At 43.1% G+C, this 12654-nt stretch overlaps 1 long non-coding RNA gene across 2 annotated transcripts in view; it reads left to right on the forward strand.

Annotated features, from left to right (window-relative positions):
- The window catches only part of LOC119564503, a 31469-nt gene that overhangs the window by 15213 nt on the left and 3602 nt on the right, over window positions 1-12654 (forward strand). For both annotated transcript variants that reach the window (XR_005223445.1, XR_006287620.1), the window contains exons 2-4: window positions 8129-8190; window positions 9014-9133; window positions 11806-11942. This is a non-coding gene — a long non-coding RNA (uncharacterized LOC119564503). The remainder of the gene's footprint in view (window positions 1-8128; window positions 8191-9013; window positions 9134-11805; window positions 11943-12654) is intronic.

A 12654-nucleotide genomic window follows, 5' to 3' on the forward strand; every position in this document is an offset into this window, starting at 1 on the left:
GTTATAATGTTCGCTCTACTATTGACCTGCTGTGACCCTTCCACTCTCTGTCCTCTGTTTTCCCCTCCTTCCCTTTGTTAGATTGTAAACTCCTCAGGCTAGGGACAGTCTCTCACTGTGTTTGTACCCCACCTAGCACAGTCGGGTCCAGAGTTTGGTGAGAGCCTCTCGGGGCTACGGTCATATAAAGAATGTCAAGTCACTTTGCACACGTGCAGATAACTACATGAGGTGCATGGAAGTGGTGAGTCACTGGGTTTAAGTGAAGACAGCATTTGGCTTAATGTTCATTCCCTGCTCAGTGCACCACATCGGTGAGTCTGAGCTGGCGTGAGTCTTGCACTGTATGACAGCATTTTGTTTTCAGAACAGCACAGAGCAGCTAAGGTTTCAGTGTATTATTCGGTTAATGTTCAGAGAAGGTTATTCATGAAGCATGGCATTGTAAGACTGCTGGGAGCTGGACTGGATTATACAATGGCACCAAGAGAGCGGGGTGGAGTGTTTATCACCTGGAGTAAACGGCTGAGGGGCAGGAGAGTGCTGGGAAAGGGGACAAATTGCAACGGTTGCTTTTCCATTTTCTGTGGACTAGTTCCATAAACCGAGCAGCTTTTCCACATCCCTGTAGGTAACTATACGGTATCCAGACATCCTGGTTAGCACTGTGCAAATAGAGTCTACAGATGTGAGTAAATCTGAATTTCTCAAGATTTATATTTGCATTTTGTGTTTTTATTGCACTAGGGAGCCATTTATTCAACCAAAATAGTTGAAGGTCTGGGGTCTTTCCACCATAAAAGAAAAGACCCAGATCTCGTGTTGTTTTGGCCCGCTCTGTGTGGTGTTAAAATAACTATTGAAAATCCAACAGAAGTACAAAGCAGAGATGGTCCCAAGTTGCAAAATGTGAACTGAATCTGGCTCCAAACTTTTCCAAAGTTCAGGGAGTGCTCTCTGTTATTAGCTGTGTATTGTACAGTTTCACCTGGAGCCTCAAATGAGAACAGCACCTCCCATGTGCCAGGTGCTGTACAGACATGTAATAAGGAGTCTCTGCCCTGAAGATCTTACAATCACAGATGAGATAAAGGGTGGGAGAAAGGTAGTAGTATTATCTCTATTTTACAGTTGGGAAGCTGAGGCAAGGAGATGTTAAGTGACTTGCCCAAGGGCACACAAGTCTCTTGCGGAGCTGGGAATTGAACACAGATCTCCTGAGCCTCAGCCCAGGGCTTCAACTACAAGACCATCCTTCCCCAAAGCTGGGGTTTTGGTTTGGTCTGCCTATGCAGTATGGACTTCACCTTTTGGGTTTTCCCGTCTCTAACTCTGTGCTTCTGCCAGAAGGTTTTACACAAGGGATTTTGTTCGTGATACTGTGAATTCAGAAGTCCTTGACTGAGTACGACCGAGTGTGTCAGGACTTTGTTTCTCTTGGTTCCACAAAGAGTTTTGGATCCTTCTGAGGACTGTCTCAGTAATCCTCAAATTCTTTATCACAAGGCTTCCGTGGCAGTCTGCCATTTCTAATCATTAAATAATCCATCATTGTGGTCTGCTCAGTTCTCTTTCTGAAGTAGCAATTGGTCCCCCCACTAATGCCTCTCTTGGCTGGGGGGAAATCTGGTCTAATCACAGTGACAAAGAACATATCCTACTTTATAGGGTGCTGTCTTCATAAATCTGATGCATTCTTTCTAAGAATGTGCTGGGTGCACTTTACAGACATTAGAAAGACAGAGGTCCCTGCCTCAAATAGCTTCCAGTGTAAACAGAGTCTGCTCCTATATTTGGGAAGATCTGGGCATGCCATGCTTTGGCAGGGAAGTAGTTAAAGTGCACACTGCCAACTTCCCCGAGTACAAAGCTGCCATTTCAATCATAAGACTCCAGTTCCTTTGGGCCAAGGTCTGATATCAGCAATGGAACTGATGTTATCCAGCCAATCAGGGGCTGATGCATCACTTGTTTGAGCACGCAGCGAGTAGTAACCCAAACGCGGCCTTAGCAGCCAAGAGAGAACAGAAGTGTGTGTACAGGAGAGGGGGCAGCCTGGTTAATTTAGAAGTCTTTTAAAAATATGACTAAGTTTCTTTACATTATTTAAAAGTCTCTTTAAAGAGCAGCTGCCTCCTATTAATACTGCTTGGGATGCTAATCTTCCCTCTGATCTATCTTTAGAGATCTGCCTGCACAAATGGGGATGTAGCGCAAATGGGTGATGTCAGTCACTATGTGGGTTTCAGATCTGGGCCCAAACAGCTGAAAACACAATGGTGCCTCCCTGAAGGAGGAAGGGGGGGAAAAGGGAAAGAAAATAATAGATCCAACTCGTTCTTCAGATGGATTTGGAGAAATCAAGCTGTTTGTCGTCCACTCTCCCCTCAGCTTTAAAAGTCTGTATGTGCAAGAGTGAGAAGGGTGTCTTTGTGGTCTGGGTTCAATTCCCAGCTCGGACGCAGACTCCCTGGGTTCCCTTGGGCAAGTCGCTCGTCCTCAGATTTGCAAAAGTTTGGGGCCAGGCTCCCAAGTCCTCAGCATTCACAACTGGGGGCCAAGTTTTCAGAAGAGCTCAGCTCCCATACAGGTGCCGAAATACGGCTCTGATTTTCAGTAGCGCCCAGCAGCTCATGCCGTGACTCTCCTGGCTAGATTTTCAAAAGCTCACAGCATACTGAATGCTTTGAGTTTGACAGTGAAAAGTGCTGCATAAGAGCTATAGATTCTTTTATTATTATTATTATTATTATTATTATTTAGTAAAAGCGGTCAAACGTATCGTCTGGATCTCAAACAGAAAGCTAAGGAAAAATGTCTCAGGTTTATTATTATTTATACGACAATCGTACCTCGAGGCTCCGCTGTGCTAGCCCTGGCCAACTCTTCACAATTAGATCAACCTAGTTCCAGCCCTCGGGGCGGTGAAAAATGTCATGCCCCGAGTGCTGTACTTAGTTCGACCTGACCCCTGGTGTAGACGTGGCTAGGACAACGGCAGCATTCTCTCCAAGAGGTGGATTACTTACATTGATGGAAAACCCCCTTCCATCGATTGTAGGAAGTGTCTATACTGTGGCACTACAGTGGCACAGCTGCAGTGTGGACATACCCGTACTTTGCACAGTGTCTAAAGGTCTGTCTACACTGCAGTTAGAAGTCTGACGGCAGCACATGGAGCCAGACCTGACCTAGCTTTAATCTAGCTCAGATAACAGCAGTGAAGCCCTGGCGGCATGGGCTAGCCGTTGAGTACATACCGGAAGTCCTGGGTGGGCTTGTACAGCCTTGGCGGCTGCAGCTTTGCTGCTGTTTGAGCTAGCTAGACCAAAGATAGCTTGGGTCTGTCTGCCAGGGCTGCAGTCACACCTCTAATTGGGGTAGACGTACCCCGAGACCCTTTTCTAAACAAACAAGGTGTGAAGGGAAACAGAGGTCAAGTGACTTGCCCATGATCACCCAGTGGGTTACTGGGAATAGAACCCGAGTCTCCTGGCCCCCAGTTCAGAGCGCTATCCGCTACGCACTGCTGCTTCTCCGAGATAGAATTCAGGCACAACCCCCAACCACCCGCTGCAAGTGACTTCATTAGGACTTTGAGCAACAACTGCAGGACTTGGCCTTTAAATGATCAAACAGATACGGTGCGAGTCTACATTGGCTTCTTCAGTGGTTTCTTGGTGGTGTTAAAGTAGGACAATGTCAGGGTGCCGCATCCGTATTCCTTAGGCGTTGACAGCCGGTTGCTGATAACAAGGTGATGGCTCCTATCTTGAGATACTTAACAACGTAAGCAAACGAGAAGCTTGGTTCGTCAGATGGGTAAGGCTTCCATTTGGCATCCAGTATATTTCTTGCTCTAAGGTGTTGCCCTGTGACATTAAGCTGAGCTCTGAGCAATTCCCTTCTCCCACGTCAAAGGGGATTGTGGGCTGGGGTGGAGAAATGTGACTGGGATCAAAACTCTCTGACTTTAATTTCCTCTGCTTTCTTAATCATTTCCTGACAAGTCCTTGAGTTGCCAGGAGAAATCTTCGCACTGATGCGGTGTAATAAATTCCCTGGCTCCCTCCGTCTCCAGGGGGTGAGCGATAAGGTTTTTCAATAAAATAAAGCTAGCACCTCTTCTTCATCTTCGGTCGTATTGTTTCTTCGCTGGGATGCTTTAATAGACCATTGATTTGGCTGGCTCAGACCACATCTGCCCATTGGTAGTAAGGGCTTGTCTACACAGGGATGCTCAGGAAAGTTAATCTGAATTAAATGAAGATGCAAATTTAAAGTGGGTTAGTTAAACCACATTAAATCCCGGTGTAGTTGCTCTTTTCAAAATTAAAGTGGCCTTAATTTTATTCAGTTTAATTCACTTTGGAAGGGAATTAAGCTAAATCCGATTAAAGCCACTTCAGTTCTGAACAAGTGTGCCCGCATAGGGGGTTAATGCAGTTTAAATAAACGACGTTAAAATTCACATCTTTATTTAATTCAGATTAATTTTCTCGTGTGTCCCCATGTCAACAAGCCCTCAGTAAGATCCAGATCCTTAAAGGTATTTAGGTTCCTAGCTTCCATTGATTTCAGTGGAAGTTAGGAGCCCAAATATCTTTTCAGAATCTGGGCCTAAGTGAGTTTAAAAAGTAAATCAGTTAAAAGTTGTGCTGTCTCTTTTCATAGTGGTACCACCAGAAAAGCTCCAGTGACACTTTCCCTTTCTGCCACGCCATCCAGCTGTGGATCTGAAAGCACTTCCCATTCATTCTGCTAAGCCTTGCAATCTCCACTGTGAGGTATAGAAATAATACCCCCGCTTTGCAGAGAGGTAAACTGAGGCCTAGAGGGGCTGAGTCGTGTGCTTCAGGCCCCACATTGAGTCACTGGCAGAGAATGGAGTCCTGACTCTCGGCCACCCTTAGACGACACTGTACTTTCAAGAGCACGTGAAACATTTTACAGCCTCAGTTTATTTTATAGACTGTAACCAATTAAACCAAAAGGTGCAAGGAAGGCATGGGTTTTTTACAAGCTGATTATTTAATTTCTCCGGTCTCTCTCCCTGTTGGGGCATTTATTGGGCACAAGGGCCCACTGATTGGGCACAGCCACATTTTAATATATTATTTTGAAGTTCACAAAAGTTGAATGCACTCAGAGCATCTGGTTGTTGGAGGTCTGGGGGGGGGGAAGAAGACCAGACAGCAGAACCAAAAGTTAGAGGCCTCAGCTCACTAACTATACTAAACAAAGTGGAGATGAGCTGCCCAGGAAAGGAAGGCATTGGTGAAGGGCAGAGTCTCAGCCCGTGTAAATTAAGGTAGCTCCATGGAAACCACTGGAGCAATGCTGATTTACACCAGCAGAGGATTTGGCCCTATGGTGGCTGTTTCTGTTTCAAAGGCCAGATTCCGGCTGCACAAAATGCCTGGAATGCCACAGTCAGAGCAGCGGTGGAAGGGTGCTATGCAAAGTTTGCCTCTCATAAATTCCTTGGACCAAATCCATTGTTAGTGTAAATTCAGTAGATTCCTACCAGAGGTGACTCTGACTTCTTGTGGGCTGGAATATCTCCCGGGATTTCAGTTGGGGAGGAAGGCAATAAGATACTGCTGTTATCTTCGAGCTCTCTTGTTGCAATGAGAAATGTGTACATGATTAAAGGCAGTTCAGGGCTATGAGAACCGCTCGTTATTTACTCAGCGTGAGAAATGTATCACTGCGTGAGAAATATATCCCTGCATGAGAACAGTATCTACTATTTCCATAAGGAAGTGCAGTATGCATGAGAGGTACCCAGGACAAAGCATCACACCAGGCCACCATGTAAGTGTACACATGTAATTTAGAAAGCCATGAGGGTTATTTATACGGTCGTATCATGACTATTGTATCAATATTTGGGGATGTTTGCAAAGAATAACCAATCTATTGCTCACAGCTGCTTACAAAACAGGCAATTCTCTGCTATCGCTGTCCTGTCTGAACACCTGCTCAGTTACTGAACCTAATCAGCAGAAATACTGAATAAATATATGCTTCTTGCTCCATAGCCATGGCTCAGTGACAAAAGATTGGTTCCAGAGCACAGAGGCCTTTACTGAGGAGTCCGAGTTGTCTGCACCCTGTTTTTTTGGAGGTTTTTTTTAAACTCAGGTGACAGGTAACGAGACATAGTTGTTGACATCTCAAAGATTAGCCAGGTTCCAAGCTGTGCAAGGCTTTATTGATTCTAATCAAGGCCTGGCATTGAACTTGGGAGTGCATCGAGTGTCAGTCGAAGGCAATTCCATCAAACAGTTGCAAAGAAGTGGTAGTTACAACATAAGTAAGAGGGGCTGTGATATTAGGTGTGGCTTATGTTGATGATTGTAGACATAGGATTGGTGCTAAGATTTTCCCAAATGACTAGTGGTTTTGTGCGCCTCACTTTTTTGGGTTTCCAAAAAGACAAAGCACTGAGCATCCTTCCTCTAAAAGTCTGGCCCCTTTTAATTGTTTCAGGTTGGGCACTCCAGAATGGAGGCAATCAGTATCACTAGTCACTTGGGAAAATCTTAGCCTAGATCTGTACTTGCCCAAAGTTCAGGAACGCTTAGGATCCAGAGATCCCATCTCATGTAGGTTTTGAGTTAAAGGTTTGGTTCTCTTCTCTGATCCATTCTGTAATAAATCTTGGAACAGGAGGACTAAAATTCAGGCTCTGTCTCCCCTAAGAAAACTCAGCGTCTCTCATAACTGGTCCTCAATGAGGATAAAGCTTCACAATGCTGGAAGCTGTGCAAAAGTCCTTGCTCAAGCCAAGAGGAAAAACCAATATCGTCCTTCTGTTAATCTCATTCTTCTTACAGAATGTACCACTCCCCGTCATTAAGGGAAGTTTGCTCCTTGACCTGAGAATACAGCTCAGGAGCAAGTGTCTTCCCCTGAGGTCTCATGGGTGGATCTGCCTGAAGTCCCTTCCTGTGGTACAGCGATAAGACATCTGTCTTATTGAATAACATCAATCAAGCCTTAACCATGCCATGTCAGAAAGCGTGGGTTGTGACTGACTCATCAACACATCTTGCGCAGAGTTTGCTTCTCCAGTCCCAAGGTAGTGACGGGGAGGAAGCTGCTCTTGCGTCTTTGTGCTGCTTTGTATTCGTTGCTCCTCCTATGTAGTCATTGTGTTTTCTGCGTTACTTGGGGGACTTTCTGATTGTCTTAAGGCAACCCATTCTGCTCTGGCAATCCGTTATAAATTAGTAGTTTGCCTTGTCTTTTCCTGAGATGGTGGCTTTACCCAGAGGAAGGAAAGATTTACCCCTGGCAGGAATGTCTCCTTCATGGTCTGGATATAAAACACAGTCTTGTTCCTTGCCTTGCCTGACAGTTGAACAAAATTCAATAAGGGTAAAATAGAAACTGTTTGCTAATTCAGTAGTTTAGGGAGGTGAGAGTGGACACCCCAACACAACCACAACAACCAAGCTAGTCATTCTTCCTCTTGCTTGTATGTTTTCTTGTCCATTAAGTATGTAAGCTTTTAGGTGCAGGGATTGCATAATGCTCTGTTTGTATGGCATACAGTGGGACCCTGATCCTGTGCTGGAGTCTCTAGGCATTAAATGATACAAAAGATTATTAACAATAACATACATATTTGTAGCTGAAGAACAGAAGTAATCCTGAAAAACAGGTATGAAACAGTTAACCATACCAGCACTTAGAAAAATATTTTAAATCCTCTTAAAATAACTATCAGGATTAATTATCAGTGCAGTAAAAAAAAACCTTAAATAATTGGAATAAATCCCCTTTTCTGCTTGTTCATACTGTATAAATTCCCCAGCTGAGAGTACAATTGTGCTAGGATTTCAGTGTGATTGGCAGCAAATCTTTGATGATTTTATGGAGCTTGGTTGATTACTCCAATCAAAACAATGTATCGAGAAAAGAATAATGATTTGTTTTCATAACAAAATGCTCCAACTCCCGAGACGAAAAAATAACCCTGAGCAAAACTCAGCGGACACAACTGGAATTTTCACCCCAGGAAGTGGTGGAGAGAAAGTAGTGTGGAAATACTTTTCACAGGACAGGTTTCCCTATAAACAGAGGTGCGGTATAATCAGGTTGTTTTTTCTTATTACAGGAGTGCCTAGATCTGGGATCTACATCAGGACCCTTTGGTGCAAGGTGCTGTACACACAAACAGTACGTAGTTCTCGCTCTGAAGCGTTTATAGTCTTAGCAGAGACAGGCAAAGGGTGGGAGAAAGAAAGTAGAAGTCAGATTGTACAATGCAAGGCATTGAAACGATTTCTGGTTTTTATTCTGCCTCATTATAAAGGCAGAAGAGGGAGCATCGTCTAGCAGTTACAATACAGGATTGTGCACGGGGAGAACTGGGGTCTGGTCCTGCCACAGGCTTTTGGGTAAGTCGCTTAATCTCCCCGTGCCTCAGTTTCCCCAGCTAGATCATGAGTGTAACAGTTACCTACATCACTGGTGGGGGCGGGGTTGGCTGTATAATTTGCTAATGTATGCTCACAGCTTTGGGACACACACAGCGGTATGGAAAGGCAAAGTTAACAGTGCTTTCGTACGGGGCAAATCCCGACTCTCCTTGGCTGTTGAGGGACTTCTTGCTTCAGAATGAGGCCAGTTTTGGGGAGCTCATGCAGCCCAGTTCTATGGGGTCTCCTTGCATGCTGCCACAGAGAGGGAAGCTGGGGGTCGAGCAGGTGTATCTGCCATGCTGGCCGGTCCCCTCCCTCGCATGCTCAGGGGCCAAGATTGGAATGAAAAGTAGGTCTGATTGTATTGAGTCGGCCAACTACCACGGAACTGTTCTCCTCTGACCCTCAAGTCTGTCTTGCTATTATCCCTTTTGTGCAGATGTTCTCTCCTGCACCAAATTCCTCTGTTCCCTCCTTACTTTTGAATCTCTCATGGCATTTCCTCCTCAAAGAAAGAAATAAGAGAAAAATCCCATGTGTACATACAAACAATCGTATCCTCCTGTGTATTTGTATAGGTTCCATTAGCTTTTCCAGCTCTGGGTAGGAATGAAAATGCTACACATTTCTGCAGTGCTTTTCATCTCAGCATCTTAAAGGGCTTGGCAAGCATCAATTACTCTGAGCCTCTGATCGAGGTAAGTAGGTATTATAACCAAGGACTAAAACGGCATGAGGTTCTTTATAGCTTCTGGCTGAGATTTTCAAAAGAGATGCCCAATTCCCATAGCTCCGTTTGAAAATTCCAGACCCTCCGTTGTGAGCACTGATGTCGAAAGGGTGAAACTGCTCCATTGATAAATTATATTGGCTTCTGGTGATAATGGAGGCATCGCTTATTTTTGTAAAATTTGTGCTTTGGTAAAAGGGACAATGTTTGACCACATTTGCAATGGCCCGAGTGAAATTTAACCGTTGCCATCGCATTCCCCACCTTGCTAAAAATGTGGAGCCCAATCTGCAGTCTTTGCTCATCCAGTACTTCCACTGATTTCAGGAGAAACAGCTTTAGGGTGGCCTGGGGCTCAACAGACTACTAGCAGTCCTACCTTGTCTTTCCATAGGGCCCAAACATCCCAGTGGGCGTGACCCTTCCAGATGTTGTCCTATTTGAGACTAAGGTGCACTGCAAGTTTCCACAGCTCATGTAGTATCTGCAACAGTGTGACACCCATTTTAGTGCATGGTGATTTGAATCCGGTTTGCATTTGTTATTTTGACTTCACCGGTGGCATTTTCAGGAACATAGACTGGGACAGACCAGGCTTCCCTCTATTCTTGTCACCAGAAGTGGCCAGATGTTCCAATGGAAGGTGAATCCCGCCCTCCCATAATTGTGCAATTGGGGTGTTGCTTCAGGATCCTAGCAAGTGATATTCTACTGCCCTGAAATATGTGGATTTCTAGCCCTGGTCATATTATCCTCGCTGACGTAACTGCACTTGCGACTCTTACTCGCATATAAGACCAAGATTTGAATAAATGACTAGTGCCAGACATACACCACCTTAAGAGGTCTGATTTTCAGGAATTGCCAAGCATCCACCCACTGGATATCAGGCCCCTTTAAGGCATTTCAAGCTGAGCCCCCAAAATCATTTGTCATAAATCTTGGCCATATATTCTACACTTCTGTTGAAACAGCCGTCTCTTTATCCATTTAATTCTTTTCTGCCTTTTCATTTAAGCAAGTTGCTTGTGTCATGGGAAGGGGCATTAGAGATTACATTGCAGATTGAACCTTGCATTATATTTCATCATCCTACTTTAGTTTTTAAAAAAAAATTTATTTTAAGTCACACTTGCTGAAAGATGGTGACAGAGACAACATACATGAATATAGACGGCAGCCTCTTAAGAAAGGAAGAAAGGTCCCAAAGTTAGGAAGTGAAGTGAGTTCCCAAACTTCACACCCAGACGTTTTATACAAAGTCATTTTACGTGCCAAAGGTTTCTCTTTTTTTTCTCTCTCCTCATAACTATAAAGAAAGCCGGAAGGGTGAGGGCCAGGAAAAATTGAGATGATTTCCCCCTGGTTATATAACGAGCTTAAAAAAAATATAGACAATATCAGTCAGTCAATCACGTCTTTTGGTCCCGAGTCAAATCAAATTATCCTTTGTTTTGTTTGTTCCATTTTAAGATGATGGTGATTTGACTGCAACCCACGTTCATCATTTAGAGGCAATTTACTCTTCTAAAACCTAATCTGGGCATAGTTTTGTACTGATATCACTACTGCAGTTTGAGCTATGTTTTTTTTTTTTACTGTAATACTTATAACTAGAGCTGGTTGAAAGTGAGTTTCCATTCCACGAGAAATTCTGACATTTCGAAATTTCCAGCTAAAAGAAATTTCCAGAACAATTCATAATTCATTTGGGAAATACTGAAGTGACTGTATTGAAGCTCTTGGTTTCAATAAGGTTGAAATGTTTCATTTTGACTATTATAAAGTATGTCACAATCGAAACGATGAAGTCGAAACAGAGTGCTCCGATAGTTTTTTAATAAAAAAATTCTGTGAAATCGGTACATTCCCACCAAATGTTTTGATTTTCTCAAATCAGCATTTTTTGATGGGGGGCGGGGGAACTGATCCACTGGAAAATTTCCAACCAGCTCTAGTTATGACAGTACAAATCCCTAGTGAGGACACAGTGAAAGGTCCCTTTATACTGGTATAGATTATTCTCCTGCCCTTGCAGGGGTAAGCATCTTTCTGTCACTTTGGGATCCTCAAGGATGAAAAACGTGATGTAAATGTTAGATGGCATTGTTATTTTCTATCTATCTGAAGATCTATAGCATGTCAGATGAATATATACATAGTCTCTTTAAGCTAACATATTCAATATTTTATAATAACATATTTCAATTTTCAATATATATAATAACATATTCAATTTTTAGCCCAGGAATGATATCTATAAAAACTTATCACATTAGCTTCAGAGGTGACTCTCTGTTCAGATAGTGTGAATAATTGTACACTTCTCGAACAATAACAGATATTAGCCCAATCCGTACCAATGACACTGTGCTGTTACTCCTGGTAGTGAAAAAGCATTGATCCTTGAAAGGGGAAGCAGAAGGATAATTAGCTGAAGTACTAACCTCCTGCCTAGCGGAAGCATTGCTTAGATGCTTGCAGCCTTGAGAGCAAAGAGACAATGGAAACTGCTAAAAAAAGGAAAAATCCCAAACAGACTTTAAAAGAAAAAGTTATTTTTTAAGTTACACATGGTATAATGGTATACTCCTGCCAGCAATATTTCCTGCTTTTCAAACTGCATATTTATTTATTTAGATTTTTATTTCTGTATGATACAAGAGGGCTCCTTCAAGGACCTGGGTCACCGAATTGGCATTTGGACAGCTTGCATAAAAGCCTTCAGAGGATTGCCTCATTTTCCTCACAGTGGTGTGACAGCAGGCATAGCTGAGGTAAGATCGCTGGCAGTAGAAACAGCCTATGAATCAGTCATCAGTAGAAAGCAGAGCAATAGTGCACTGATTTCCTTAGCGTCATTGATTTAGCTTGTATTGCAACAGGCAACAAAAGTTATTAATAGTGGTAACTAGAACTGTGAGAATAACGGGATTTTTCTGGGCGTGCTGAAAAAAATTCATTGAAGGTCAAATGAAATGGCTCATTTTGTTTTGAGCCTGCTTTTATTTCAAAACGTGGCTTTCGGTCAGTTGAAAATGTTTCTATTGTGAACCCTGAAAAATGGAAACAACTTTGAAGTTGCTCATGAAATCATTTCCCCCTTTCTCACTCAGCTCAAATACATTTTCTTCTTTGATTAAGCCCCCTCTTGTTTTAATATTATGGGGCAATAAAAAAAAGGGACTGATCTCTCTTTCGTAACGGTGAATGTGAACAAAGTCTCCTTTCATCCCTTCTCCTTTTCCAATAAACACTACCCTCATTTTTGTGATCTTTCATGCAAAGATAGAGAGAGATCCTGGACTATGTGTAGATAAGAGTTCTGTGCTTAGAGCGACATGAGATATGATGAAGGAAGCCTGTAAATTAAAATAAGAAATCCTTCTCCCTGTAATAACCGAGCTATTATAAAGATGGTCTCTAAAAAGTGCTTTTACCTTCATTTTACTAATGGTTCTGCTTTGTCACAATCTCTCTTTATTAAAG

This window comes from Chelonia mydas, chromosome 26, assembly GCF_015237465.2.
Source record: "Chelonia mydas isolate rCheMyd1 chromosome 26, rCheMyd1.pri.v2, whole genome shotgun sequence".
NCBI lineage: Eukaryota > Metazoa > Chordata > Testudines > Cheloniidae > Chelonia > Chelonia mydas.